Source organism: Megalobrama amblycephala, linkage group LG16 (assembly GCF_018812025.1).
Source record: "Megalobrama amblycephala isolate DHTTF-2021 linkage group LG16, ASM1881202v1, whole genome shotgun sequence".
NCBI classification, from domain to species: domain Eukaryota; kingdom Metazoa; phylum Chordata; class Actinopteri; order Cypriniformes; family Xenocyprididae; genus Megalobrama; species Megalobrama amblycephala.
Genome location: NC_063059.1, coordinates 3299716 through 3313593, shown reverse-complemented (window position 1 = coordinate 3313593; position 13878 = coordinate 3299716). Strand labels below are relative to the sequence as shown.

Genomic DNA, 13878 nt, shown 5'->3' with positions numbered 1-13878 from the left:
TTGTTTTCCCCAAGGCACAAATGGATATGACGTTTTTGTGGGTGTTCCCAGTAACGCTGACCAAGTCTATATCTAAATATCTAGAACAAATTGAAAAAGTGAGTCTTAGACAAAACCAAACAAATACATAATGACTACAATGCAATACTTCCATTTCTTGCTAGAGATAAAACAGGTTCATGAAAGTTACATTTACTTTACTGCCATTTTTATTTGTACCAAAAAAGTTACAAATTATTATCTGATAAACGTGATTTCACCAAGTAGAACACGTTCCTGGATCAACATCCTTCCAATCGACTAATCAGATTTGAGGGACAAGTTTACAGTTAGTGTCAAGTTTAAAGGGGACCTATAATGCCCTTTTCACAAGATGTAATATAAGTCTCTGGTGTCTCCAGAATGTGTCTGTGAAGTTTCAGCTCAAAATCCCCCACAGATCATTTATTATAGCTTGTCAAATTTGCCCCTATTGGGGTGTGAGCAAAAACACGCCGTTTTTGTGTGTGTCCCTTTAAATGCAAATGAGCTGCTGCTCCCGCCCCCTTTCCAGAAGAGGGCGGAGCTTTAGCAGCTCAACAACAACAAAGCTGGAGAATCTCACGCAGCCAAAATGAGGATTGTCAGTAATGATGTTCAGCCTTACATTGTTCAAACCGGAGTCGACACTGATGGAGAGACTCAGGAAGAAGTTACAACTTTTAGACGTTTCTGAATGGTTAGTGGATAAATTTATGTAGTTGCTGAGGAGTTGATTCAACTCATCCACTAGCATGTGCCGTCATGTTCATCTTTTGTGTTGAATTGACCCTCGTTTGTGAAGCAGTCCGGCGTAAAATGACGGCATGACAACAACACTCTACTACAACAACTCTTCCTCTTCTCTAAAGCAGCCCAACATGGCCCCGCCCCCTTTGTTGTGTGTTCTCGAGGGCGGGGTTTATGTAAATTTTAGGGTTAGTGATGTCACAAACCCAGGAAGAAGCTCATTGTAGTCCCTACTAGCCGTTTGTTGTAGCAATTTCTATAAAAGAAAAAATCTCTTTTGCATTGAACTTTAAACATTGTAAATTTTCAGATGTTGTTTATGCTCAAACAGCAACATTACACACTAACTAAAGTTAAAAAAGTGAAATCATAATCATAATCAACCACCCCTTTAAGCTTACAACCATCAGTGTGCTTCTACTTCAGTGTTATTCACCTATCATTTCCCTCTGATTTTAGGGATAGGTTATGGGTAGGGTTAGGTTCAGTGGTAAGGACTATGTTTTTAGATAGGAATGTTGTTCCAGTATCAACAAAAGATCATTTTGTGTTTGACAATTAGAATAAATGACCAGCAAGTGTGTCATTCTGCTCATGAGCAACTGTAAAACAAATAAAATAATAATTAAATAAAAGATGAGTCCAATAAAGCTTGTGAATTTGACTGCTCAGCTCCACAACTCAATCCAATACCGGGTTGCAGTGTTGCCTAGTAACGATGGCACACAACTGACCTTATCTCGTGCGGTCATAAAAATGTATGAAGTCCCCCCTATTTTCCTTCCTCGGTTCTCTATTCCCCGCTCTCCATGCACAATCACTCGCACGCAGCCAAGGGCAAAGCACACTATGCATTTTCTTATTCCCTACTACAGCACTGCTATCGTGAGTGTGTGTGTGTGTGTGTGTGTGCGCGCTTTGCCTGGGAGCTCCCTTGTTTCATTACAGCGTTGTTATCTGAACCAGAACACTGTCTCACAACACACACTGGGTAGGAGGGAAGCAGATCACATGGTTTAAATTTAACACACACACACACACACACACACACACACACATGTATCTATATGGGAGAGAGAAAGGGAAATGTCTGAAAGGGAGAGGGCTTATAGAAGAGGCTGTACCTTTATTGGATTGGCCTTGACAGTGATAATTTCGGCAGAATCCATTCAGCCTCCAGGGGGAGGACAGACACCAGCGCTCAATAACACCTGACACTTTTTTCCCATCATCCACCACACTGAGGCTACAATGTAATTCTACTGTGTCTGTTGCAGCATTGCGCCAATTTTCTGTGGAATATGATTTTACCTCTAAAGATTGAATAAATGTACAAGCAGGCAGCTTTAGGGGACACTGAAGAATATTTAATGATGTTTTCAAAGGCAAGCGTCCATATTTCTACTGCAGATTTGAACAAACCTACATTTCTAAGTATTAAACTTTGGTGTGTACCTCATTAATTCTTATGTGGTTAATTCATTTAATATACTAAATGAATTAAACACAATTCATTTTGTGATTTCTATGCATGCATTTTATCTTCCTTATTTTTCACGTAAGAGTAAGCGTAACCATTTGTAAATTGAATGTGTCTGGCTTCCGGTCTCATATCCGCTTCCAGTTATTTGTAGCTGTACAAAACAGCTTGTTATCCTGCTTGATACTCCAAACTGGTATTTCTTATTATTTTAATGTATTGTCATAATTATAAACAAACTGGTTTGTGGAGAAAACTATGGAAGCTTGTTTCCGCCACTAAATAAAAAATGTAATTCTGACTTTATATCACGCAATTCTGACTTTATAACTCGAAATTCTGACTTTATAACTCGAAATTCTGACTTTATATCTCGCAATTCTGACTTTATAACTCGCAATTCTGACTTTATAACTCGAAATTCTGACTTTATAACTCGAAATTCTGACTTTATATTTCGCAATTCTGACTTTATAACTCGAAATTCTGACTTTATAACTCGCAATTCTGACTTTATATCTCGCAATTCTGACTTTATATCTCGCAATTCTGACTTTATAACTCGAAATTCTGACTTTATAACTCGAAATTCTGACTTTATATCTCGCAATTCTGACTTTATAACTCAAAATTCTGACTTTATAACTCGCAATTCTGACTTTATATCTCGCAATTCTGACTTTATATCTCGCAATTCTGACTTTATAACTCGAAATTCTGACTTTATAACTCGAAATTCTGACTTTATATCTCGCAATTCTGACTTTATATCTCGCAATTCTGACTTTATAACTCGCAATTCTGACTTTATAACTCGAAATTCTGACTTTATATCTCGCAATTCTGACTTTATAACTCGCAATTCTGACTTTATAACTCGCAATTCTGACTTTATAACTCGAAATTCTGACTTTATATCTCGCAATTCTGACTTTATAACTCGAAATTCTGACTTTATATCTCGCAATTCTGACTTTATATCTCGCAATTCTGACTTTATATCTCGCAATTCTGACTTTATATCTCGAAATTCTGACTTTATATCTCGCAATTCTGACTTTATAACTCGAAATTCTGACTTTATATCTCGCAATTCTGACTTTATATCTCGCAATTCTGACTTTATAACTCGAAATTCTGACTTTATAACTCGAAATTCTGACTTTATATCTCGCAATTCTGACTTTATAACTCGAAATTCTGACTTTATAACTCGAAATTCTGACTTTATATCTCGCAATTATGACTTTATAACTCGAAATTCTGACTTTATAACTCGAAATTCTGACTTTATATCTCACAATTCTGACTTTATAACTCGAAATTCTGACTTTATATCTCGCAATTCTGACTTTATAACTCGCAATTCTGACTTTATATCTCACAATTCTGACTTTATAACTCGCAATTCTGACTTTATAACTCACAATTCTGACTTTATAACTCGCAATTCTGACTTTTTTCATGCAATTCTGATTTTATATCACTCAATACTGACTTTATAACTCGAAATTCTGACTTTATAACTCGAAATTCTGACTTTATATCTCGCAATTCTGACTTTATATCTCGCAATTCTGACTTTATATCTCGCAATTCTGACTTTATAACTCGCAATTCTGACTTTATATCTCGCAATTCTGACTTTATAACTCACAATTCTGACTTTATATCTCACAATTCTGACTTTATATCTCGCAATTCTGACTTTATATCTCGCAATTCTGACTTTATAACTCGAAATTCTGACTTTATAACTCGAAATTCTGACTTTATATCTCGCAATTCTGACTTTATAACTCGCAATTCTGACTTTATAACTCGCAATTCTGACTTTATATCTCGAAATTCTGACTTTATATCTCGCAATTCTGACTTTATAACTCGCAATTCTGACTTTATAACTCGCAATTCTGACTTTATATCTCGCAATTCTGACTTTATATCACGCAATTCTGACTTTATATCACGCAATTCTGACTTTATATCTCACAATTCTGACTTTATATCACGCAATTCTGACTTTATATCTCACAATTCTGACTTTATATCTCACAATTCTGACTTTATATCACGCAATTCTGACTTTATATCTCACAATTCTGACTTTATATCTCGCAATTCTGACTTTATAACTCGCAATTCTGACTTTATAACTCGCAATTCTGACTTTATAACTCGCAATTCTGACTTTATAACGCAATTCTGACTTTTTTCATGCAATTCTGATTTTATATCACTCAATACTGACTTTATAACTCGAAATTCTGATTTTATATCTCGCAATTCTGACTTTATATCTTGCAGTTGTGACTTTATATCAGAATTGTGATATCAAAAAATCTGAATTGTTAGATAAAAAGTCGCAATTACCTTTTTTATTTTTTTATTTCATGGCAGAAACAAGCTTCCATATACTTTGATATTGTTCTTGTTATTTGGCGGCTAATGAATCAGAAATCTCCGCACATTCAGTGTTAAAAAATAATGTGGAAACGTGTTTTACCACTGCACTCGTGTTGCCCATCTCACAAATGACAAGGCATTCCAAAAAAGCACACAGATCAAGATATAAGTAGCTCAGCTTTTTTTTTAGACCTTGCTTTTTTTTTTTTTCTCCACTGCCCTACACCTCACATTTTTATAGCAAAAATGTGTTGTTTAAGATTGGCCTTGGCCCTTAACTGTGTATTTATACTGGCAGGGGTTAACAGGGCCATGCTAACCAGAGACACCTTAACCCTTTGGGTCTAACATCTCATCATTCAACTGTCCATTTTCCTTGTCCTCCATCTTCTTCAAGGGTAAATCGTGTCAAGTCATGTTAGATTGAGCCAGATCAGAACTGATCCAGATTCAAAGTGATTTTTGCTGTACACACTGTCACCCTCAGCACATCTGTGTCACATGAGGAAATTCAACTCACAACTGTGAACGCAGCCAATGCAATTTGGTGTTAAAGTGGATTTAACTTTTAATGGTGATTCTAGCCCACCAAAACATTTCTCCTCTATGTCCTCTAGTTCCTTTTCAAATGAGCCGGTGATCAACACACCTCGCGGTCATATCACAGAAGGTGTTTGTGATGCCGAGTGCAGGATGGCTCCGGCCCCAGGGGGCACCGTGAGGCAGCGAGGGTGGCAGAAAGACTTCACCGTTCGACCTCCCGCTGTCCTGGGAACAGCTGCGGCGCAGTGTGGCGTACGAGCGTCTGTCGGGGCGCAGATGGCGGGCGAGGGTGATACCTCAGAGATGGCAAGCGGGCGATGCCCCTTAAGAGAGCAAGCTGGCAGGTACAGGGACGGTGAGCTTAACCCTGCCAGCTGAGTGGGCCATCAGCAGTGTGCGTAGTGTGCAGCGATGCACACTGCAGTACGGACAGCTACACACCGCAACACACTTGGATGTGGAAAACCTATAGGTGAATGCCATAGGGTTCACTATATAGGTAATGCCTACAAAACAAGCAGAAAGAAAGAAAGGAAGAAAGAAGTTCTGTTTCAGTTAAAGGCCCACTGAAGTGCCTTGGAACGCACAGCACTATTGAATGTGTTGACGTAATTTCAACTGAAACAGGAAGACAGGGTGGGGCATATCAAACAGCTCCTCCCCTTTGTAAAAATAGCCAATAGCGTTTTGTTTATTTTTTCCCAAATTCTGTTTTATTTTTTCCCAAATTCCGTTTTTTTTCCATTTTAATTTTTCTGGATTCCGTTTTTTTTTTTTTTTTGGACTCCATTTTAATGGTTAAATTAAATTTTAGTAATCAAAAAGCATGTCTAATTAATTGAAATAATGAACTTATCCAATTTACCAACAATTTATTCAAAATTTAACAAAAAATTACATTTTTTAAGGCCCTATGATATACGTTTTATTCTTTCCCCTCAAATTCTGTTTTATTTTTACCAAATTCTGTTTTCTGTTTTAACTTTTCTGGATTCCATTTTAATGGTTTAATTCCATTTTAATTATCAAAAAGCATGTCTAATTAATTGAATTCTTAAAAACAACAAAATTCATTAATTAAAAAAAAGTATTTTCATTAAATGTTTTTTTTTTTTCCTTCAGAAATTCTGTTCTGTGTTTTAATTTTTCCGGCAATCAAATTAATGCATACCATTTAATTTATCTTTTAATCATGAAATTAAACTTTTTTGTGCTGCACAACAGAGCTTTACTGTTAAAATTAAAACATGGATGAAAAACTGAGATTAGATAGTTTATTTTTAAAGCAATAATTAATTTTAATTTTAATAGTTAATAATACCAATAGTTAAAATGTAATAATAGGTAATAATACCAATAGTTAAAATTAATTTATCTAAATTCTACTGTACAACACTAATGCTTCTGTCAAGATAAATCGAACTTTTATTTTGACGGGTTGCCGAGAGTTTTGAGTTTCTCTGTGTTTATGACCATAGTTTTTCAAACGAAGCAGTTAAATGCTGATGAAAGTGACTTTCAGAGCAGCTCTGGAGATGAATTTCATGCGTTCATTTCCTCATATAGTGAGGCGAAAGAGGATGAAAACACTGCAAGCGTTGCACATGCTTCAGTGTGTGCGCGTACGTGTACGTGTGTGAGGTAAATGAAAACGCGCTTCATTCATTTCAGAGGCATGCAGACATGCAGGATTCATATTTAAATAGTCTATTTGCGGTTCAATATTCACGGACACTAGTCCATATCACGATTGTACTGTGTTTGACGAATTCCGTGACATTCCGCGTTATATATTAAATTACGTTTTTATGACTGGATTCCGCGATTCCGTTCGCGTTTTCCGCATCACGGAAATCATAGGGCCCTACAACTTCCTCGCTCAGTTTTCTCAAAGCTATCTCCTTTTTTGTCTGGTCTCATAAATTTCGTGGGAGCCCACAGACAGCTACGATAATGCTCTCCTCCGTTTTCTGATACAACCGGACGTGTCAAGCTCTTCGCTGATTGGCTTGAGTGACAACGTATCAAGCGAATGTCCCGCTCAAGTTGAAATTTTTCAACTTGCGCGGAAGACGTGATTTGAGGCAAATATAGCTCGAGATTCTGGAAAGCATTTGATTGGACTGAAAATATAATGAGAAGCTGGAGTGCAGAGTGATGTAGCGTCATTGATCCATATTGGCGGAGTTTTGAACTCTTAAATCTTCTAAATGTGAATTTTGTAATTGTTTTGGAGCACATTAGCTTATAGATAACAGAAAGACTAACATGTGCATACTTAAAGCCAAAAACTTCCATTTTGATTTCATGGTGACTTTAAAGGTGCCCTAGAATCAAAAATTGAATTTACCTCGGCATAGTTGAATAACAAGAGTTCAGTATATGGAAAAGACATACGTCGAGTTTCAAACTCCATTGTTTCCTCCTTCTTATGTAAATCTAATTTGTTTAAAAGACCTCCGAAGAACAGGCGAATCTCAACATAACACCGTCTGTTACGTAACAGTCGGGATCATTAATAGGTACGCCCCCAATATTTGCATATGCCAGCCCATGTTCAAGGCATTACACAAGGGCAGCCAGTATTAACGTCTGGATCTGTGCACAGCTGAATCATCAGACTAGGTAAGCAAGCAAGGACAATAGCAAAAAATGGCAGATGGAGCAATAATAACTGACATGATCCATGATTACATGATATTTTTGGTGATATTTGTAAATTGTCTTTCTAAATGTTTCATTAGCATGTTGCTAATGTATTGTTAAATGTGGTTAAAGTTACCATTGTTTATTACTGTATTCACGGAGACGAGAGCCGTCGCTATTTTCATTTTTAAACACTTGCAGTCTGTATAATTCATAAACACAACTTCATTCTTTATAAATCTCTCCAACAGTGTGTAATGTTAGCTTTAGCCATGGAGCACTATCAAACTCATTCAGAATCAAATGTAAACATCTAAATAAATACTGTACTCACATGATCCGATCCATGCATGCAGCATGCATGACGAACATCTTGTAAAGATCCATTTGAGGGTTATATTAGCTTTGTGAACTTTGTTTATGCACTGTATAACTGCATTTATAGTCGAGAGCTCGGGGGCAGGGAGCGAGAGATTTAAAGGGGAAGCAGCCTGAATCGGTGCATAGTTAATGATGCCCCAAAATAAGCAGTAAAAAAAATTAATTTAAAAAAATCTATGGGGTATTTTGAGCTGAAACTTCAGACACATTCAGGGGAAACTTTAGACTTATATTACATCTTGTGAAAAGACGTTCTACGGCACCTTTAAAAATTTCCTGACGTTTCTTATATGAGTAGTCTAAAGAGATGATAGTACGAGCTATAAAATAAATGTGGATATCACCATTATGAAGAATATTATAAGAAATCTTATGTTTGGTTGTAGACTATGATATCTTGGCAAGGCCAGTTGAGACAGTTGACAACTGCTCTAAAAACTCCTAAGGAGACAACTGAGATTACTAGACTCTTTTTGTCAGGATAAGCATGAGACTTGTGCAAAAAAAGTCTCAATTGTGCAAAAGTCCCTCCATTTAATCTTTGGTGATTGACTTCGGTCATGGAGAAACAACTGAGAAAAGTGTTTTCTTTCTTTATTATGAACAGGACTGAAGATGAACCCAGAATAAAATTTATCAGAGACTGGTGGTAAATAAATAGGCCTATGCTTTTAATTTATAACATATAGTCTTAAATTTGAATTGGATGTTTCTTCTGAACTTCCTTAATGTGGACAGCATAGATCTGATCTTATGAATCTGTTCTGAAACTTTTGTGGGGACACATGAGAAAACACTGATGTATTTTTATTTTTATTTTTTTATTTGTTTTTTGAAACAATCCCAATTTTATTTGGGTTAAATTAACATAGAAGGAAGTGGGAATAGAGAGAAAAATAGTGCCAAAATGCATTACACAACAAAGGACTTAATCTGATCTTTACAGTATGTGGTAGTTCAGCTAGCTGGTTTAGTGTATTCAAACAACACGTGATGTCCTTATTTCTAGTTCAACTGGAAATAAAAATGACCTTGTGATAGATGATCTGTACTGTAACATCAACATGTTCAGAGTAAACTCCTATAAGAGTAAATGTGTGAAGATTCTCAGTTATCAAGGACATTGTAGAATGTAGTTATCTTCTAATCAACTGGATATGTTTGTTGCTCAGGGACTCGTCTTTAAATACACAGCCAGTGAGAGTTTACCCGTTACTAATGATGAATCTTTAAACCAGCTTTTAGCAGAAACACTGCCTGATTCAATTTAGCAGTTACGCGAGTAATACACAGTGGAGATATAAAACAACATAAAACTAGCCGTAAACATTCAGATGGCAAATTAATACATGCAAAGGCAGAGAGAAGAGAGAGAGAGAAAGCTCCAGCCCCATTCTCTATTGCTATATTTTTATAAGATTTTATAAGATTTATAAGATAATCTCCTCTTTAAGCCTACATAAAAAACCTGAAAAGCACCATTTATTTCATTTATATGTTTGTTCTGTTGTATTTATTTGTGATATTACTTGTAATTTGATTATTTGCACCTATTTTATTACTTATTGTTTACTTGTCTAACAATATTTAAAGTTTAAGGCTACGTCCACACGAAACCGATCTTTTTTTCCTCGTCTCCAAAAATATCTGCGTCCACACGAAACCACTGAAACGACTCAAAATGATGTAGTATACATGCCAGACCATTATGTGGCGCTGTAATTCTGTCACAGAAATGCACTTAAAGCAGCAAAGAAGACTTGGAGCATGCGCATAAACCTTGCGCGCTGAATACAAACTATAGTAAAGCTTATGCTGCGTTCACACCGAGTTGGACGCTTGAACATTTTGAAGTCAGACGCTTCAGACGCGCGTAAAATTCGCTCAATTCGCGCGTCTAAACAAAGTGTGTTCAGACGCGAATTCGCGTCATGGGAGGGGCTTCCATCTCTTTCTGCACAGATCCTCTGAATAAACACATCATCTTGTCAGTTGGAAACTAGTAGCGGCAATTTAACTCGGTTATGCCGGCCGGCTTTTGCTAGCGAGCAGGTGGGCTATGATCAACGGCTAAAATCATGCAAAGCGTTTTACAACTAACCAGATTGTCCAATTTCTTCGCTTATTCTCTTCCAGGCAAGGTCCTTTTTATTCCGGTCTCTATAAAAATATGATGACACATCATAGGTGGCCACGCACAGCGACTATTATCTTTGTTCTGGTCTCCACCGCTGATCACGTCATAAACACGTTACCAAAGCAGAGTCCCTGATTGGTTAACGCGCCGCAAATTTACGCCAAAGTTCAGATTTTTCAACTTGGGCGTCTAGGGCGCTCAATTAGCGCGTCAGACGCATCAGGCGTGTGAACGCTCAATTCGCGCCGCGCTATACGCTTGATTCACGCCGCAGGATGACTAGACGCGCGTTTACATTGACTTAACATGTAAATCAGACGCCCCAGACGCGTTCGGTGTGAACGCAGCATTAGAAATAACGCTTTATTTTGGCTCAGTATCGTCTGCGGCACGAACACAAGCATCTAGAGTCTGCTATTGCTGTTGTTGGTGCTGTTTTGTGCCGTTAGCGGCGTCTGACTAGGGTCGACACGGGGTGATGACATCATTGTTTCAGAAAATATACGGATTGCCCCGTCCACACGAAAACGCAAAGACGGCGTTTTCAAATTTATCCACTCTGGGACCCGGTTTAAAAAAATAGCGGTTTCACCTTTCGAAAACGCCGGATCCGTGTGGACGAAACGGCTATCCGATAAAAAAAATTGTGCGTATTCACAAAAACGTGTCTCCGTGTGGACGGGGCCTAAGTGAGTTAATCTGAGCTTTTGGTGCCATAACCTTATTTATGATGATTACAAAAACAACGAAAACCATAACTAGGCTTATTTTATAGGACCATTTTCTTTTCTTTTACTTTATTCATTTTTTTGTTGTGAGGCCAGTGAAAATTTTGGCAGGTCAAGTAAAAATTTGAACCACTGTAGAAACAATCCTTAGCGTTGAACCCTGAGAGGGCGGAGCTTTAACAGCTCAACAACGACAAAGCTGGAGAATCTCACACAGCCAAAATGAGGATTGTCAGTAACGGTGTTCAGCCTTACATTGTTCAAACCGGAGTCGACACTGATGGAGAGACTCAGGAAGAAGTTACAACTTTTAGACGTTTCTGAACGGTTAGTGGATAAATTTATGTAGTTGCTGTGGAGTTGATTCAACTCATCCACTAGCATGTGCCGTCATGTTCATCTTTTGTGTTGAATTGACCCTCGTTTGTGAAGCAGTCCGGCGTAAAATGACGGCATGACAACAACACTCTACTACAACAACTCTTCCTCTTCTCTAAAGCAGCCCAACATGGCCCCGCCCCCTTTATTGCGTGTTCTCGGGGGCGGGGTTATGTAAATTTTAGTGTTAGTGATGTCACCAATACGGGAAGAAGCTCGTTGTAATCCCGTTTGTTGTAGCCCTTAAAAAGCGATTTCTATAAAAGAAAATATCTTCTTTGCATTGAACTTTGAGCGTCGTAACTTTACAGATGTTGTTTATGCTCAAACAGCAACATTACACACTAACTAATGTTAAAAAAGTAAAACACCCCTTTAATGTTGCCTTTCATAATCTATATCAACTTTGCATGGTCCAGTCATTAGTGTTGCTCCATCAGCTGCACACTAAATGGTCCAGGGTGGAAATTAACACTGGAGCAAAATCATGTGGACAGGTCATCACTACACACATCCTCTCCTTCCCCCCCCCCTTAATCCCAGATTGTCCAACTCCTCTTCCCTGCCTGTAATTACACAATATCACCATGCAAGATGCCAACAGATGCACTGTCTAAGACAAGCATTATGGACTTAGAGATGCTTGAGTAATTCGGCCTGCGCAAGGCATGCAGATTATTGAGGAGCGCGTGCAGGTCTGAGGTCGAGCGGCAGAAATGGCCAACAGGTGGTCAGTTTCAGCACGAGACTGAGGGGGATATTATAAGAGCATATGCTGTTAATATCCTTAATTAAATAGTAGTTTTATTATGAAATATTACTCGGTACGCGGTAATTGTTAAAGATAAACGCGCGTAATGGTCGCCACTGGATGTATTTTTAACTCAATTTTTTTTTTTTATTATTGTTTCTACAGTAATTGTTTTAAATGCATTTTTATTGATCTTCAAACGATTATGGTGACTGCTACACCAAATATAACATGTTATAACCCACCATCGTTCCCCACAGAGGTGTTTTGGGTTAAAATGGCAGTGGTTCTGTGGAAGATGGGTGTCGTCTTGAGGTGAAGGACGCTGGTGCGTTTCCCTCTGACTGGTTCTCTGTCTTGCTTCTCAAGTCTTGTTCCAATCAGGGTTCGTGGAAGATTAGGGAGCAATGTTCCAGTAAAGGCGATTTGGACTGTAAACTGTTAGCCTGCTCACTCCGATAATCTCCCTCATTTACCGCACAGCTTGTTAGAGGGGGTCAGCTGGGGGAGTGAGCGGTGTACTGCGCTCTCATCCGACTATCAGCGGTACTGCAAGACAATGGCCCGACTGTGAGGAGATTTATGAACATATCTCTGCACATGTAGCCTATTTTTAATATGTTAATATAAAGAGAGAGAGATAGAGTATGTGCATGCACATAAGTATGCACACAAGGGTCCCCAAAAAGGTTATAAATAAATGTCATTGTATTTTATCAGCTGAATTTTTGTTCTTATGATGAATGTAGGCTAGTTCATCATATTAATGATAGATAGATAGATAGATAGATAGATAGATAGATAGATAGATAGATAGATAGATAGATAGATAGATAGATAGATAGATAGATAGATAGATAGATAGATAGAGGAGCTCCTTTTTTCCTTTTTATATGCAGATTTATGTTCATGGTAGCATCATCAACTCACACCTATTATAATCTTAATAGTATCAAGTGATAATATTCAACGTTAATTTGAAGATCTTTCAGAGCTGAAGAACACAGGATTTTTTTGAAAAATGATGTCCATCGCAATGGACATTAGGTCTTAAAGTCCCCCCTGTAATCAATCATTAAAACTCATCTTTGATCACCAAAATGACATATTTAAACTTTTTTTCCTGTGAAAAATTGTCTTCATGCCTTAAAATAGCTTGAATGTAACTCTACACCCTTGCCTTATTTAATATACGTATCAATGAATATGCAAATTAGCCCCGCCTCCACTTACTCACATGAGCTCAGAGATCCACTCGGTCAACTTACTGAGGTAAACGCTGCACAGTGGTATTACTCTTTACAACGTCAGAAACATACAGTGGTGTAATGTAACTAAGTAATAATACTTCGTTACAGCACTTAAGTATTTTTTGGGAGAATCTGTACTTTACTTGAGTTTTTATATTTCTGTCAACTTTTACTTTTACTCCATTACATTTCCTAAATAAAATGTATACTTTTATTCTGATACATTTTCCCAAAGCATTTGGGATACCTCAAGCGGTTAAAACAATGTGACAAAAACACCAGCTGTTTAATGTCACAATTGTTACCATTCATTTGCATTAGTTTATATCCATTTGTTTGCTGTTATGCATTCGTTATCCAGTGAAGTTGCATATTTAAACTGTTTTCTCATCATGCAGCGACAGAAACAT

At 37.5% G+C, this 13878-nt stretch overlaps 1 protein-coding gene across 1 annotated transcript in view; it reads right to left on the bottom strand.

Annotated features, from left to right (window-relative positions):
• The window catches only part of dscamb (Down syndrome cell adhesion molecule b), a 226346-nt gene extending 213693 nt beyond the window's left edge, over nt 1-12653 (bottom strand). The window contains exon 1 of the mRNA XM_048160359.1: nt 12464-12653. The gene's annotated coding sequence lies outside the window, so the exon portion shown is untranslated. The remainder of the gene's footprint in view (nt 1-12463) is intronic.
• Between the last annotated feature and the right edge of the window lie 1225 nt (nt 12654-13878).